Source organism: Contarinia nasturtii, unplaced genomic scaffold (genome assembly GCF_009176525.2).
Source record: "Contarinia nasturtii isolate CC-2019 unplaced genomic scaffold, AAFC_CNas_1.1 Cnas_scaffold_928, whole genome shotgun sequence".
Taxonomy (NCBI): Eukaryota; Metazoa; Arthropoda; class Insecta; order Diptera; family Cecidomyiidae; genus Contarinia; species Contarinia nasturtii.
Window position 1 is genome coordinate 212,754 of NW_022198275.1, and position 15,454 is coordinate 228,207.

The following is a 15,454-nucleotide window of genomic DNA, read 5'->3' on the forward strand; positions in this document are numbered from 1 at the left end:
TATGAAGCGAAATACAAAGCAAACCAAAAACCATTTTCCGGAAATGTATCATTTGAATTATTTACGCAACACTAGCGTCAAATGAAAAATAAAAGAGAGATAGAGGTAAAGCGAATGTATTTGAAATGGCATTGGTGTTGCGATGCAAATGCAAAACATACAGAAACTTTGATTTTAAAGACGACCAACGACCAGCTACAATCGCCATCATCTAAATGCAAATTTACTGCTATAATATTTCACCTTTTACATGATGGAAAAACATGCTGCAATATACTTGGGTTACAAACTATGATAGTTAGCAAGTGAATGAGTCATGTCCATGATGTACACCATTTTGCATGCATATTGCAGTGTGTAGTTGGGATGTACATGAACATAGTTGGGGGGTTTTGTGCATGGCTTTTGCATCGAATGCAATTAAAAAAAGACTCGAGTGCTATGTTTGCACTTCAAAGCGTCTGGCGTATCTTCACCTCTGTTTTGTGTGCTTATTTTCACTATTTATTTCATTGTCTGAGTATAAGTACTCAAACAAAGTAAGTCAGATCACACACAAATAACAACAAGTAGTTTTCTTGGTGTACATTCCTTACCGTCTCCATATTCCCCGCATTTAACCCTTAACCGGGCAGGTCGTGTCTCTGAGGCCCGGTAGCACATTTAAAAAAAAAAGATACATAAAATCGCATAAAAAATTATTTTAATCAAACAAATTGTTTTGTAATATATTCTTCCATCCTTCTACTAATCGTTGATAAAAGTTGTTTTGAATTTGGTTCCCTAAGTAGCGTTGTATCGAGGTTTGAAAAACTACCGGAAGTACATTTTTCATACAAAATGTCCTCAAATTTTTTAAAATGAAGTGCAAAATTTGTACTAAACAGCTACTGAACTGAAACTTAAATTCATCCGATTTGAAATAAATATTGATTATTTTTTCATTTTTTCAGTTATATTTTACAAAAAACATATTTAATTCAATATCTATTATGTTAAAACAATAATTTTCGTCGTATAAATTCAATAAAATTTGAAAAAAGAAAAAAACAAATTTTTTCATTGAATTTGCATGGAAAATGTACGTCGGGCCTCAGAGGCCCCACTTGCCCGAAAACGTTAGTATTTTGACCTGCCTGGTTAAAGGTTAAAAAAAAACACGAAATGCCGAAAGATAATTAAATGTAAATTCATGTTATTTATTCAAATAAATTTTTCTCTTTGATTTACTCTGGCAATGAGAGAATTGCTTAATTTCACACAGCACCACCACCAACGAATTTTGCATGAAAACACCATTAAATGAAATATTTTCAATGTATGTTGGACGAATTAAAGAAAAAACAAGGTCAACAACAACACTAAAAATATTGCCCGAAATTAGAATTGTGCGAGGAATATCACGAAAAATGGCGGTGGAAAAAAGTTCGTAACAGAAAGTACGTTCTACTAACTGAATATATATGCTGAAGAAAAATGTGAAATTACAATTTCCTAACGCCATTAATATTTAATAGTTGTAGCTAGGTTTTCATGTTCTGGTAAAATGGTGCGTGGTTTGAATCGTAGACGCGCGCGCTAGGGTGAGAGAGTGAAACAAATCAACGAAATAAAAAACTAAGCACGTTAACAACGAATAAAAAAAGCAGCATGTGAAAAAATGTGCAAAACGGAAGAAGAAATATGCCCGTAATTATGAGTTAGAGAGTGGAAAAAATCTGATGGCTACGAGATATGCTTCTATTTTATTCATGTTCATGGTGCAAGGTCAAAATGAGCCTTTTACACGCGACGCGCCACTGTTTGTGGTTGGTTATGTGTGCCCGTCGGGTTTAATGACGTAGTTCGACGCACTACAATCTGTATTTACAAAGAAATGAAAAAAAGTGATTTCCAACTATTTGGTTCCGCCGAATTTATCGCTGACTAGGAAATCGTTTTCGAAGTTGTTGGTTTTTTTTTGTGTTGATTCGATAACAATCGGGGAAATTTATCAACTTGGCACTTATTGAACGCCCATTCTAATATACACAAGTGATTATTATATGGATTCTATTAATGTTATCAATCATATTAACTGCAAAGACCACCAATCCAATCACATTTCAATTCTATTTTGGCTGAGAGTTTGAGTGCCTGTGCGCAGAACTGTTTGGATAAAATTGAAATGTAAACAAAGTGACGACAAAAAAGGAACAAAAAGGGGAAGAAAAAAAAATCAATAACAATGATACAAATACTTTTGATATATTAACCAAATTGAAGTAGATGCGTATCATATATATGATGACATAATTATATGAACTCCACCGGATTTCAAATATGTTCAATAATTTGTTATTATAAAAGGGAGAGGAGAAAATGTACACAGTATTCATCATTTCAAACGATTTAATGTATCTAGAATGTCGACAATAGAGGTAGACAAAATCGACATTTCTAAATCAAAATTGTATTACTACATAAAAGACATTGTAGTAAACCACAATAACCCTGAAGTGAAACGTGCTATGAAACGAATTTTCTTTGATTGTAATACTATAGAATGAGCCATTTCGTCCAATGGACGAGCAATAATAATGATGTCTATTGTAAATTATATCGCTTTGACGTTGTTAAATTGAATCTCGGTCATGCCGAGAGGATAAAACCGCCGGAATCTGTGGTTTTCTATTGGAAATTTCAAAGCAAAATCATTATGAAATGTTGTGGATATCGTTTGCATGTATATGCTTCTGATGTCTAATACTCATTAAATAAACGCACACCACTTTCCTGTTGTGTGCGGTCGCCTATCGACCATTCTCATGAAATTTTCCAATTAATTTGTAACGTTTAAAACGTAATCTTAATTGTGACCTCCTCATTATCGTCACATCATTTGGCAAAACATTTGATTCAAAAAGTGTGAACAGAAGGCGCGAAAATGCACAAAAAAATGTCTATAAAGGGTAACACACAAAAACAAATACGCCAACAACTTCGAAATATTGGAATTGTTTTCATACACGCAATGCACAAATTAGAGCGAAGAGAAATTTACATGCTGAAATCGCCCAGAAAATGATATAAAATCGCCACGAAATAGAAACAATGGTGTCAAAATCAGTACGCGTGCTTAATTACAACAGGCTTAGTGGTCACCAGCAATTTTTTCTCTCGTCGTTGTATTGAATAACAAATTACATGAAATGAGATAAATTTTCAAATTGAATTTACTCGAACTGAAATCTTTCGTATCATTCTTGAAGAAAAAGAATGTACGCCGTTTATGGCGTGCCACTTTTCAAACGTTTGTTGCATGTTTCAATAGCGAATAAACGAAATTGTATGAAAAATCCAATCCATTAAAACTTATCTCATTTCAAAAATAAATCTTTATCCCCACTGTGAATGAATTTGAGTGTGTTTGTGAGCGCGCGCTCTATGCTTGATGATTCTGTGTGCCATTGTATTTTGTCCTGCGGTGTATACTCCAAATATATAACATTCTTGATGAAAACCATTGAATTTTGTACAAGCAATTTGATTCGCATTCAAAACGAAACTGTTTCCGTTCGGCGTCATCATTCGAAATGACTTTGGCGAATGGCCATTCTTTTAGCATTTTGTCCATTTCACTCGAAAATTGAATACTTTTTAAGCCTATATTATTACATTATTACAATATATATTTGTGTATTGAGCCATACAATGTGATGTTTGTTAATTCCAATTTTCAAACCTCAGTAATAGATTTGCGCTGTTAATTACCAGACGCTGTACATTTAATTGATGTTCAACAATTTCACGTAATAATTTTTCCTTCTGGTTTACTTAACAAACACATAAAATACATGATGGTAGTTTCACTTGTGCTTATCGCATACAATGCGGTCACTTCATCGGATCACAGTGAATTTGTTCGGTCGATTGTATAATAGACGGTAAGATTCAATGGTGACATTTACTCATGGCTCGTGGGCCATTTGTTAATTCATTATTATTAGCTTGTTTTCCATAATACATTGATAACTGGATTTCGGCAAATGGTGTGCCCGATATATCGTTTGTTTTGCCTACTTGAACCACAAAATTTTCTGTACGTCTTCTGAAATATTCATGTAAAATATATCTAACATAAAAAATGTAACGCCTTTTTGTACACACATTTTTATGGGCATGCCAAGAAAATGCGATTGTTTTGTCACTTTCATTTTTGTTTTACTTCCATTGTTGGCTTTATTGCCTCCTGATACCGGTCGGTTTGATACATTTGTTTCGACATATAGCCAAGATCAGCGTGTCGGCAATAAATATTTGATAGCACACTTACAGTCACAAATAACTGTGAGCGAAAAGAAGAGAGAGGGAGAGAAAGAGAGAGTTTAAGTGCCTGCTTGAATAAACGGTATTTATTTGAAAAGATTCCGCATGGGTCGATACAAGCACAGGTTTATGACACATTGAAATCTCTATCGTTGATTTTGCACAAATTCAGTTCCATCAATGTCAGCCAAATAAAATAATATCGGCGCTCTTATCGTGAACGTACCATGTTACAAAGGGAAAAAACTCATCAAACCAAAATACTGACCAGTAGCGGTAACTGGTGAGTGCGAAAGAAAAAGTAGAAAAAAGTCAAAATTACATGAAAATAGTGTTGTTTCGTCATTTTATTGGCTTATGGGGTTTCTTTTATACGTACTACAACTATTATTTGCTGATAGGATCACAAGTGTTGACATAAAATGTCCAGAATGAATGAAAGAAAAAAGCACACAACGAAACGGCCAATAACTCATGAATGGAAACTCATAATAATTACAGAATAAACCGTGAATACGGTGTTTCTTTTATTGTTGTTGACGTGCTTTTGAAGTGAGCGTAACGTCAAGGTCATTTATATTGATTTCCTTTCGATTTCTATCGTACATTCGCAGCACTTAATGGATTTGCTATTTTTATTATTCCACACTGTTTGTGGTCAATGTCGTTTTCATTATGTCGGCTATCAGTTTTCCGGTAGTTGTATGTACCGAACTAATCGTTTGTTTGAATCGACCGCGATGTGGAATTTCAAATTCAAAACGAACGAGTAAATTATGCATGCGTCGAAAGTACCGAATAGTAATGAACTTACCAGAATGAAAATGGTAAGGGGCTTAATTCAAAATTTCAAAGAGTGAATTCTATAATAATGAATGAATTCCAGTGAATTCTACGGCGATTTCATTCAAATATGTGAGATAGTGGTGAATAGTTTCTGCTGGCAATTACTGCAATATTTATATTATGTGTAACAAAATTGTAAATGTTTTTTATATTTTTTTAATAAAAATTAATTTTATTTTCAATTTTGAGCGATTTTCTATCGAAAAAAATCGGAAATATTGAAAAAATAATAAATTAAAAAATATTGCGGCTATCATAACCTCACTTCATTAATTTGACACATTTCATTCTATTCACATGAATTCACCGAACTCATCAATAACCACTCGATTCAAAAGTGTGAATTTACGTGAATTCCTGTGAATTTTTTTGCCATATTAAGCCCCTAGGAAAATGGTTCAAAAGAAAGAAAAGAGGCAAGGAGAGGAAGAGAAATGGCATTCAAATGAAGAAATTGACGATGCGAAATCTGAGCTCTATGTGTGTATTTGTGTTGTTCATTAAAGATATCCTTCGGTCTCTGAATGGAATGTTGATTTGCACATTGGCCTAGAGTTTTGCATAGTTTTCAAGCTCTGCATTCATTTTTCACATTGCCTTCGATTGCAATTCAATATGCTAACCACGACGCCAAATTGGCTTGAAAATGTTTTACGAGCGTCAGCGTCGTCGTTGTGTTGCCTTATACGGCCAATTTAACGAGTGTTAAAGTGTACGGCAAAGAACCGATGTACGTAAACCTAATATGGCCCAGAAATCAGCCCCAAGTATGATTTAAACGAAATTACACATTTAAATAGAGATCAAGAACAGGTTCGGTGTGCGTATACACCACATATGTATGGCATACACGTCGCCGTTGTAACTCAATGTATGACTTTTTGTTCATATATTTATTTCGACTTATTTTTTCTTTCGTTCATCGCTTTGCCGATGGTTTTTGTTGGTGGTGTTTTTTTTTGTAGTAACATTTATATCGGTAATTCTTTGAACAATATTTGTTCGAAATGCGTGGCACGTAATAAAAAAGAAAGAAAAAGAAACACAAACCAAAGCTACAAATCACCCTCATTTTACAGATCTCACTGTTGCGTCGTATTGCAAAAATACAGCTCACGCTTTTAGCCTTTTATTGCTTCACTCAACAAATACATTACATTTACTTCATGCGTACTATGTGGGCATGGTGGCTGATTGGTATTGGCTGTGGATGCATGTATGTGTGTGTGTGCTAAAGTGCACCCCATAAGTGCGATTCGAATGGCAAACACCAATGAGCAAGCAACAAATACAAAAGAATGGAAAAAATTTCCCATGAATCAAAAGTCGAGAGTAATGCGTCGATGCTTTGATTGAGGTGCTTACTTGTGTGTATGTCGGTGTATGTGTCTTTTATAGGTCTCCACATTTCAATTCATATCCATTTGTTTTGGTATGAAAGCACAACGAAAAATCTTTTGCCACATTTTCATCGAATGAGTGTCGTCTTCTTTTGTCGATTTTTGCTCTCGATACTGTTCTTCTTCGCGATCAATTGCCACGTTTCATCTATTACGTACGTTAAGTGCATTTCATACTATTGGTGTAAGCGTGTTGGAAATTGTACATTTGTGCTACATTCTTTTGCTTTCTATATCGCAAAATACCCGTGACTATGAATGCCAGCAGAAGAATCGAAAGACTAACGATAAAAGCGAGAACAAAAAGAAACAAATATAAACGCATATGTTCTCTTGTTCATGCTTCACTTTATGAGTGGCAATGTGATTTTGTCTTCGATTTCATTTTCACATTTTCAATCACATATGATTTTTTTTTTTGCTCTGTTTCTTTTGCTTTCTTCTCAGTATTCGTTTTTCACTTGTAACAAACCATAACATAGCAGATGAAAATCATCCATGAAGATGAACACAAGTTGAACTTCTTCAAGTTTCATATTAGTGAGAAAGAGAGAGAGCAGCCAAAAAGGGTTGTGCAATATAAAATATACACATACAATAAAACGCGATGTGTCATGAAACGCATTTTATACATGTGCACGGAATTTCCGACCAGAACAAATATTTTTAATGTTGAGTGCGCGCCGTTTATTTTGTTGTTTTTCTTTCATGCATTTTCGTCATGGCCACCAACACAACAATACGGCTTTTAAGATATTTTATCTCTTCTATTCAAGTTATTCAGCTATAATGACTGACAAGGAAGTTTCTATATGTCTTACTTTTCTCAAGTAAAGTAAGCGTTGTATTTTTATAGTTACAAAAGAGAAAGACAGATAGTGAAGAAGGAAGAAGGGTAGAGAGATGACAATTTGAAGAGATTCTGAAACACAAAACTATTTCATCAATACTTTAATACTCTAAGTCTTCAAATATGTATAATGCATGCTTGAACTAGTCGTTGAACACGATGCATTGCCTCATCAAAAGCTTAAAATCACATTTTCGAAAAGCTCTTTTGGTTGCATCATCAAACATTCGATTATTCTCATTTAAAATGAGAATACATAACGACATTTTGGATAGTTGTGTATTTTTTGGATGATCACACGATGGTGCGTTCGGTGTTCCACATTTGAATAATTGAATCAACAAAACAAAGAGACAATTTGACTTTAAAATGACGTGCACAACAATGATTTATATTGAATATTTGATTGTAAATTTGTGTTCGTAATTTGCATGAAATGAAAACTGTTTCATTATGGTCTGCTGTTAAAATAATGTATGTATATTCAAAATAATCAGTTAAAAGGGGACGAAAGTCCTGACTAATACAAATTTATAAAATTTTTCATGAATATACTATGTGTAGATATGCAGGTTGAAATCAAATATAATATTTTGTCATCTGTTGAAATGCGAAGCATAATGTGGTGAGTGTGTTTGAATGTTTGTGTGTGTATTTGGTAATGACTTTACCGTGGTGAAAATAATTTCATTTCAAATGACACCTTTAATTCAACTGGTGCTTTTCAATTTGCAAACAATGAGATTTTAATGGATTTAATCCATTTCGACAGAAATAACAACATACGACGACGTCGATGACGACAATGAAGAGATGCAAAAAATCACGCTTACAAATCGCATTCAACAACATTTCAACGTGGAAGCAACCATAATTTGAAATCGTATAAGTGTGAAAAATGGTAGAAAATTGTGTGCAACGCAGATTGCTCATTCTTTCGCTCATTCGCAATGATGTTTGCCTCGTGTTCAATTTGTGTGAGCAATAATGAAAGGAAATCATACGCGTGAAGTGCTAAAGCTTTTTATTCTTCATGAAAATGTACATTCTGCAACAGCATAATAATTCAAATAGGAAGAATGCGGCACATAAATTTTTAATGAAATTTCTAAATTAATCTGTCTCTCATTCTATCGCATAAATTCTTTATGCACTTTTTTTTAAACTTAAAAACACTCCCGAATGGGGCTTTCAAGTGGGGGAAAACAAGTGATTTTCATTCTTTTTCTCTTTCAAATTGAGGGTTGAATGCAATCATTTGCATTGAAATTATGTGCATATGTATTTATGTGTCGTACGATAAAAAGTGAAATGAGATTATGTTGAGTGAGCTGAAGTTGAGTAAAGTAGCATCAACAAAAATTCGAGGGGAAAATGAATTGTAAGCAGAAAAAAACTGAAATTATTATCGTGCATGTGTGGATCGTGAGACGAAAAATGATAAAAAAAGTGTGCATTTCATTTGAATTTCATTTGGTGATTGCGTTTGCACCTTTGCTTTGTCGCATTATTATGCACCCGCTTTTTTTCGGAAATGATTTTCACCGACTGAGGACGGATGATCAGAATTGACAGACGAAAGTGCGATAGTAGTGTGTATATTTCACAGTGCGCCATGATGCGCGATTAAAAATTCATTGTGTATCAAAATGTCTTCAGTGTTCGTATGATGTGTATGGTGGAGCTTGGAAAATTACATTAATTGAACACGAACGTCGTCTAATTCAATTCGATTCAATTTCATGCGCACTTGTCTCCAACGACAGTTCCTTTTGTAAGTGTGTGTGAACACTTATTAAATCATATTAAATTAATTCGATTGGAAAAGTGTCGTTTGCCGGTTGTCCATATCTTCATCTTCTTCGATTTTTTTGCTCTTGTTTTCGTTCTCAATTTTGTCAATCGAAGCACACCAATTTTACAGCCATATAACATGAAGTATAAATGAAGAGAAATTCACTCGAAATAAATTCAAAATGTCGTTGGTAATACTTAAAATGAATATCAATTCATTATTAGCACAACATTTTCCACTAAAAATCAATGATTCTCAAGTAAATAGCGAAAACGATGTGAATATTGTCGATTTTCGTCATAAGTATATAATTATCGATTGATCAAGTGTTTTATATAATGAAGTGGTTGAAACAAAATTTCTACATTGAAATCACAATCGAGCGTACGAAGCGTAGTACGACACAGAAATGTGGGTCGAAAACTGCAGCGACAAACTTTATCTACAATGAGAATGGATAGTGAGAAGGAGAGAGAGTTGAATTGGGAGCTATAAGCGAATCAATGGATAGAAAAAAGTCGAGCAAGCCAATAAGACGTGCGGCCACTTCTCGGCGAGAGAAAGTAAATGTGTCGCATGCATGTGAAACCCGAGAAGTTGTCAAGCACATACGAATGGAAAACCATTAGGGAGACATGCTTTAGCTCAACTATGTAGGATATGCTCTATGAATATGCGAACGGAAAAAGCTTATAAAAACATGTGAATACACTGTGGAAACATCACAAGAATATGCGCTCATTATCGACATGTATGTAATGTAAAGTATAAAAGCGGACGAAAAGAACAGCATACGAATCAAAGCCTTGGAATCTTTAACAAAATATAGAACGTTTACCGAACATTTAATAATTCAATTTAATATGCTTTTGATCATTTTAATTCATTTAATTGCTCTTATATGTTTGCGTCAGTAATATATTGGCCGAATGATTTGCATGCGCTTCTGCGAATAATAAACAACTTTTGATATGACGTCAACATCAAACCGAAATTGTACATATTCCGTTGGCTCAGCATTGCTTGATGGTCGCACATTTATTTAAATATGAGCGCGTTTGATGTGCGCATGCCACCGCACCTTGTGCTCAAGCCAAATATTTACCGTGAGTATTGAACGTTTGTAATTGGAGTAAATCACGATTGAAATGGGCATGGATGTGAAAATCAGTGCAACAATGTATTCGCATCTGTTCCATGTTTGTTTGCCTAATGCTTCGATTGCACCCTTACGCACTTTTCCCATCATTCGACATTGATGTGTTTATATTTATAGCTTCGCTGAAATGGAGATGTGAATTGCAAACAACAAGATTTCAATTGTATTGATAAAAAAATATACCAGAAATTCGAAATAAAATCTCAGCAAGTGGAATTGCAATGTTTTGCGTCAGCGCCAGTGCCACCCCAATTTCGGCAAATCAATCAACAAAAATGATTATCATATTTTTCAATGAATATGAACTTAATTAGCTCTAATTGAATTCGGACTAAAATCAGCTATGATTGAACTCAAATGAACTCCGTTTCTCTCTCTCTCTGTGTGTGTTTGTGATAAAAACAATTTTGTTTGGTTGATTTTTATTGGCAACACGATTGCGCCCACTCCATTTGGTGACAGTTTTCAGTCTGTCGCATGTATATTACTATGTCGAATGTTGTGACACACTGAAACGCCACCAGAAAATTCATTTTACATAAAATTGAGGAAACTTGAATGCCATCCACATAATATACAAACAAATTCTCGTATTTCTCATACCATTTCATTTATATAAATTTTCCATTTTTCATTTCATTGGTTGAATATCGATATACCCGAAAAAAACCGGGCAGGAGAGAAAAAAAAGAAACACAGTATTGTTGGGAAAAAGTTTCAAATTTCGTACTCAGTCCGACTCGGAAATGAATTTCAAGCACATTGCGCTGCAGTCGAACGATAGAATGGTCTTTTTCGATATTATCATTTCAGTGTCGTTCGAATTTCTCTTTTGAGAGAAAATCAAGAGCTGTTAATAGTGACATCGAAAAGCAAATAATTCTTACAAACACGTTTCGACCCTTACGTGTGCGCGACCAAGAGACTGTGTGTACTTTTTTTTATTGGTTATTTGAAATGGTTCATTTTCGCACGATTTGATGAGATAAAAGTCAGATAAAAAGGGCACATTCTTGTTTTTAAAAGCGTATCATCATTATATGATGAAGAAAGAGATCGACCAATGATTTCACTAAAATTAATTTAAATTCTTCAATACACTTCGATCTCAAGACTGTGTTTATTCACTTTTTCTGTAGATATTCGGTGCATAATTGAAGTGTGTCACCTTTGAAAATTGCAAAATTTAAATGCATTGGACAGTTTAAATGTCGTATGCTTCTATGTCGATTTGTATATTGGAATGTAATTTAAAGTGCCAATAACACTCTCATTCACATTTAACATAATTTAAAAAGGGAGTGCACTTGAACGTTTCTCACCTCTTGATAAGTGCATTAATAAAATGTACCTGACACACGGATGCGGAGCAAAACGTTGAGCAAAAAAGAATATTATACTCTGTGTAATGAATTAAATCGGATTGTTGAAATCAATTTTTTTATTTCATTTTATACATATAATCGAATAGATGCTGAAATTGAATCAGAACAAATAAATTCCGGTTAGTGCAAGTATAATAAAATCTCATCAGGATCGAAATGCTATTTGAACTTTTGTAAAGTACACAACGTGTTGAGCGTGTATGTGTGTGTGTTGGTATATTTCGTACACTCTCTCACGCTATTCATTCATTCTCCAGCATTTTTGCCCATCTTTGTGGAAGAGAGAGAGAGAGAAATCAATGGAATTTGTCGTAAAATATGCAAGGAAACAAATTGTATCATTTACCATTCGTTGAACATAGAGAGCACTCACCTGTATGAAAGTATGAAAAGAGATTCAGAAAGAAAGTGATGGAGACAGTGATAGCAAAAAAAAGAGAGAAATAACATGAATATGGCACCATTGAACGTGAAAGGAATGTAGTCAATGAGCAAACCGAAGCAAATTTATTTCGGTTTGATCAAGATGTAAAGGTGAATAAGACACTAAGATATAACACGATGAAAATGTGCCAGCAGATTTGTAAGCCATTTTGGATGTGCCACCAGAATATGAGAGCAACGCTATCGTAATACAACATTTGGTAATGCTTCGAAAAGTGCAAATATATTTTACGAGAAATGAAGACAAATGTGCATTTATGTAGCATTTTTACTCGAAACTAGTCGAGCTATGCAGACTGGCTCGTTTGCATGTAATTTACTGAACATCAACTTTTCTCCTCCCTTTTTGCGCTCTTATAAATTATACGATTTGCATTAAATTTCATTTTATAAAATACGATTCCATGTGCAAGGTGATGAAGTGAGATTAGGGTTAATTGATTAGTTGTTGCGATATTTACCACCTACATTACACCATATTTTTTTCTTATTCTTAAAACCTTACTTTTTGCATATTGAAAAATGTCGAATATTCAAATGAGCTGGATTTACGTTTGCAACAGAAAGAAAAACGAAACAAGAAATATTGAACATTTCTTCCGATATGGATATTACGATGTGCTGAAATATAGTGACCACGTTGAGCGTGTCGTATGTTATCGTAATATCGTCGTTGGAATTGGACAAAATGGTTTGCACATGTGATTTTATTTTCTTTCTCTTTTTACACCAATATAACATCAGTTGAACTACATGTTCGTCAACCATACACCACTTCAACAAGAGTCGCAAGTTTTTTTTTCATGATTTTAACACATATTTTCATGAACTTATTTCTCGATATGGTAGTAAATTTTCATTAATTATTTATCCACATGCAAAACTCCTGTTTGCCATAAAATCGTATTTACGCTGTAAAAAGCTTGGCTAAATTGATATTCGTGCTAGCAGTTCGTGTAACGTGTGTATGGTGATGGTTCATGTAGTGAAAGCGTGTTTCTTTATGAATCTATCGACGGTGAAAAATCATTTAAAAAAGTTTTATTTATATGACACACAGAATTTATACGCTCTATCGAGGAGAATAACCGATAGTACAAGAAGAAAGATATACTTGTGCTCGCTTATGTCTCAAGGATAAACAAAATTAAGACAATGCAAAGCTCTATCGACACCGACTTTGCTGGAGTTCTCGCCAAAGCGTAGATACACCGAAAACTTTGGTAATTCTGTAAATTCTGCATAAAATTTAATCATTAAATATTAGATAATTCGCCGTTACTTGCTGAAACGATCTAATAACAAAGCGTCGGTTTTTGCTGCACTGGACAATATGGCAGATGGTGTTCGTGCTGTTTGTATATGTATATATTTAAATGAAATGCACAACCAAATCATGTCAAATGTCATAGAAAACGAAACCATGCTTATTCTCACCAGACACAAGAGTACTTCGTGCATTTGATGGCGTCGACATTTTGTAACCTTGTTAAACACACAAAATTTTAATTAAATTCCAATGTGTTTCACAACAGTCATCGCAATAAAAGTGTTTTTGTATTATTGGTGTTGTTGTTGCCATGTATGGGGTGGGTGCCTTTACGTGTTAACAACATTTGATTAGCATTCACTTTGGATCGTTACCACTTTTCGACTATGCACAATTACATCTCTACTTTTGCGAAATAAATTAAATTCAAGCATTTCATTCGACCAAATGCGCATCGACTGGCTCTTTGACACAGACAGACAAACCATTATCCAGGCTGAGCTGGATCCCGGATTCGGCCATGATATTTTTGTCTATCTATTTGTGGCTGATACAAAAATATTTTGTTCAATGCGCGCGCGACACAAAAGCAACTCAATTGCTTCCGGTTGTGATGGTGATTACAGCAGAAGGGTCTTCTTTTATCTCGCTCTCTATTTTTTTTTTAGCTCTTTTTCTCTTTCTATCAATCTGTCTTTTTCGGTTCGCATGTGTGCACATTCAGCAATTTTTCCCGGCGCGCATTCATTCCAGATGAATAAATCATCTTGTGTGAATGCATAAATAATGGAAAACAATTTTAAGTTCGAATCGAAAGTGACCCTTGCACACACACACACACACACATACAAAAGCAATATTGTATGCGCGCGCCCCGCAAGAAAACTCCTAGTCAATTTCAATAGTAAAAGCGAAAATTCATTAAAGTCAATTGAACCCCTTGTATATGTTTGAATATCTTTCGCTCGTTCTCTTTCTATTTCTGTGCTCATTTACCATTTTCCATTAAATGTGTAAATGCAATCGTGTGTTTACTAGTTGAAGCAAAGTTCGAAAAACTCAAAAGTTCGTTTTTCTATGTATGCATTTGAAAATTTCTACTCGTTTGTCCGTGTGACTTGGTGCACTTATAGAACTTCATTTGAAAACTTCTTGTTGAGGCTTACTATGGAATGCATCTCACAAATTGTATTTTTGCCGAAATGAATATATATTAAGATAGTGATTGTCTGTTGCTAAACAACGATACTGTGAGAGTAAGAGGTTTTGTATGGTCTATTAGTAATGCGAATGATTTTACATGCTGGTGAGCTTTTTTTAAGTTAGTAAATATTGGGCACGAAATGGTGCGCTAAATAAGTTTAAGGTTTGTTGATTATTTAGATAGAAGAGAAGTGAGAACGAAAGGTGGGACGTACGAGATAAAATTGAGAGAGAAGAAGAAAGAGAGCGAAAGATTCAGACCGAAAGAGAGATATATTATGCAGTCATGCAGGGCTTATGATGCTTCTTTTTTGTATCTATGGCTGACTGACTGTATACTGTGAAGCGAAATAATAGCAGTTGCCAACGTTTTTCTCTTATTTCATTCTCACACGTCGGACATAAAAAAACTCCTGGGAACTCTTGTTTTCAACATTAGTTTTAAACTTTCTTTGCTTCCAGCAAGAAAAAAACCCGTTGCAGCAAAACGGTAATTCAAACATTAATACAAACGGGCTTTAACGGCAGTGCAGAAATTGCATGCTTTAAGATTGTTAACGATTTCTACTCAACGTCGACTCTCGTCTCTCGAATCCCTGCACACACACAACCCGACAAATGCAACTATATCTCGAAGCGGTTATTTATGTTGTTTAAATTAGATTCTATGTGCAAAAATACATAAACAAATGCTAAATCGCACCAACCACACACACACACACACATTCTGCGCTTGTACAAATGCCCTTTGGTACCACCATACACAACTAATGTGTAATTTGTTTTTCTACTAG

The 15,454-nt window shown here is 34.4% G+C and overlaps 1 protein-coding gene across 7 annotated transcripts in view; it reads right to left on the bottom strand.

Annotated features, from left to right (window-relative positions):
- Positions 1–15,454, bottom strand: part of LOC116342922 (dopamine D2-like receptor) — a 155,554-nt gene that overhangs the window by 81,849 nt on the left and 58,251 nt on the right. The gene's annotated exons all lie outside the window — the stretch shown is intronic.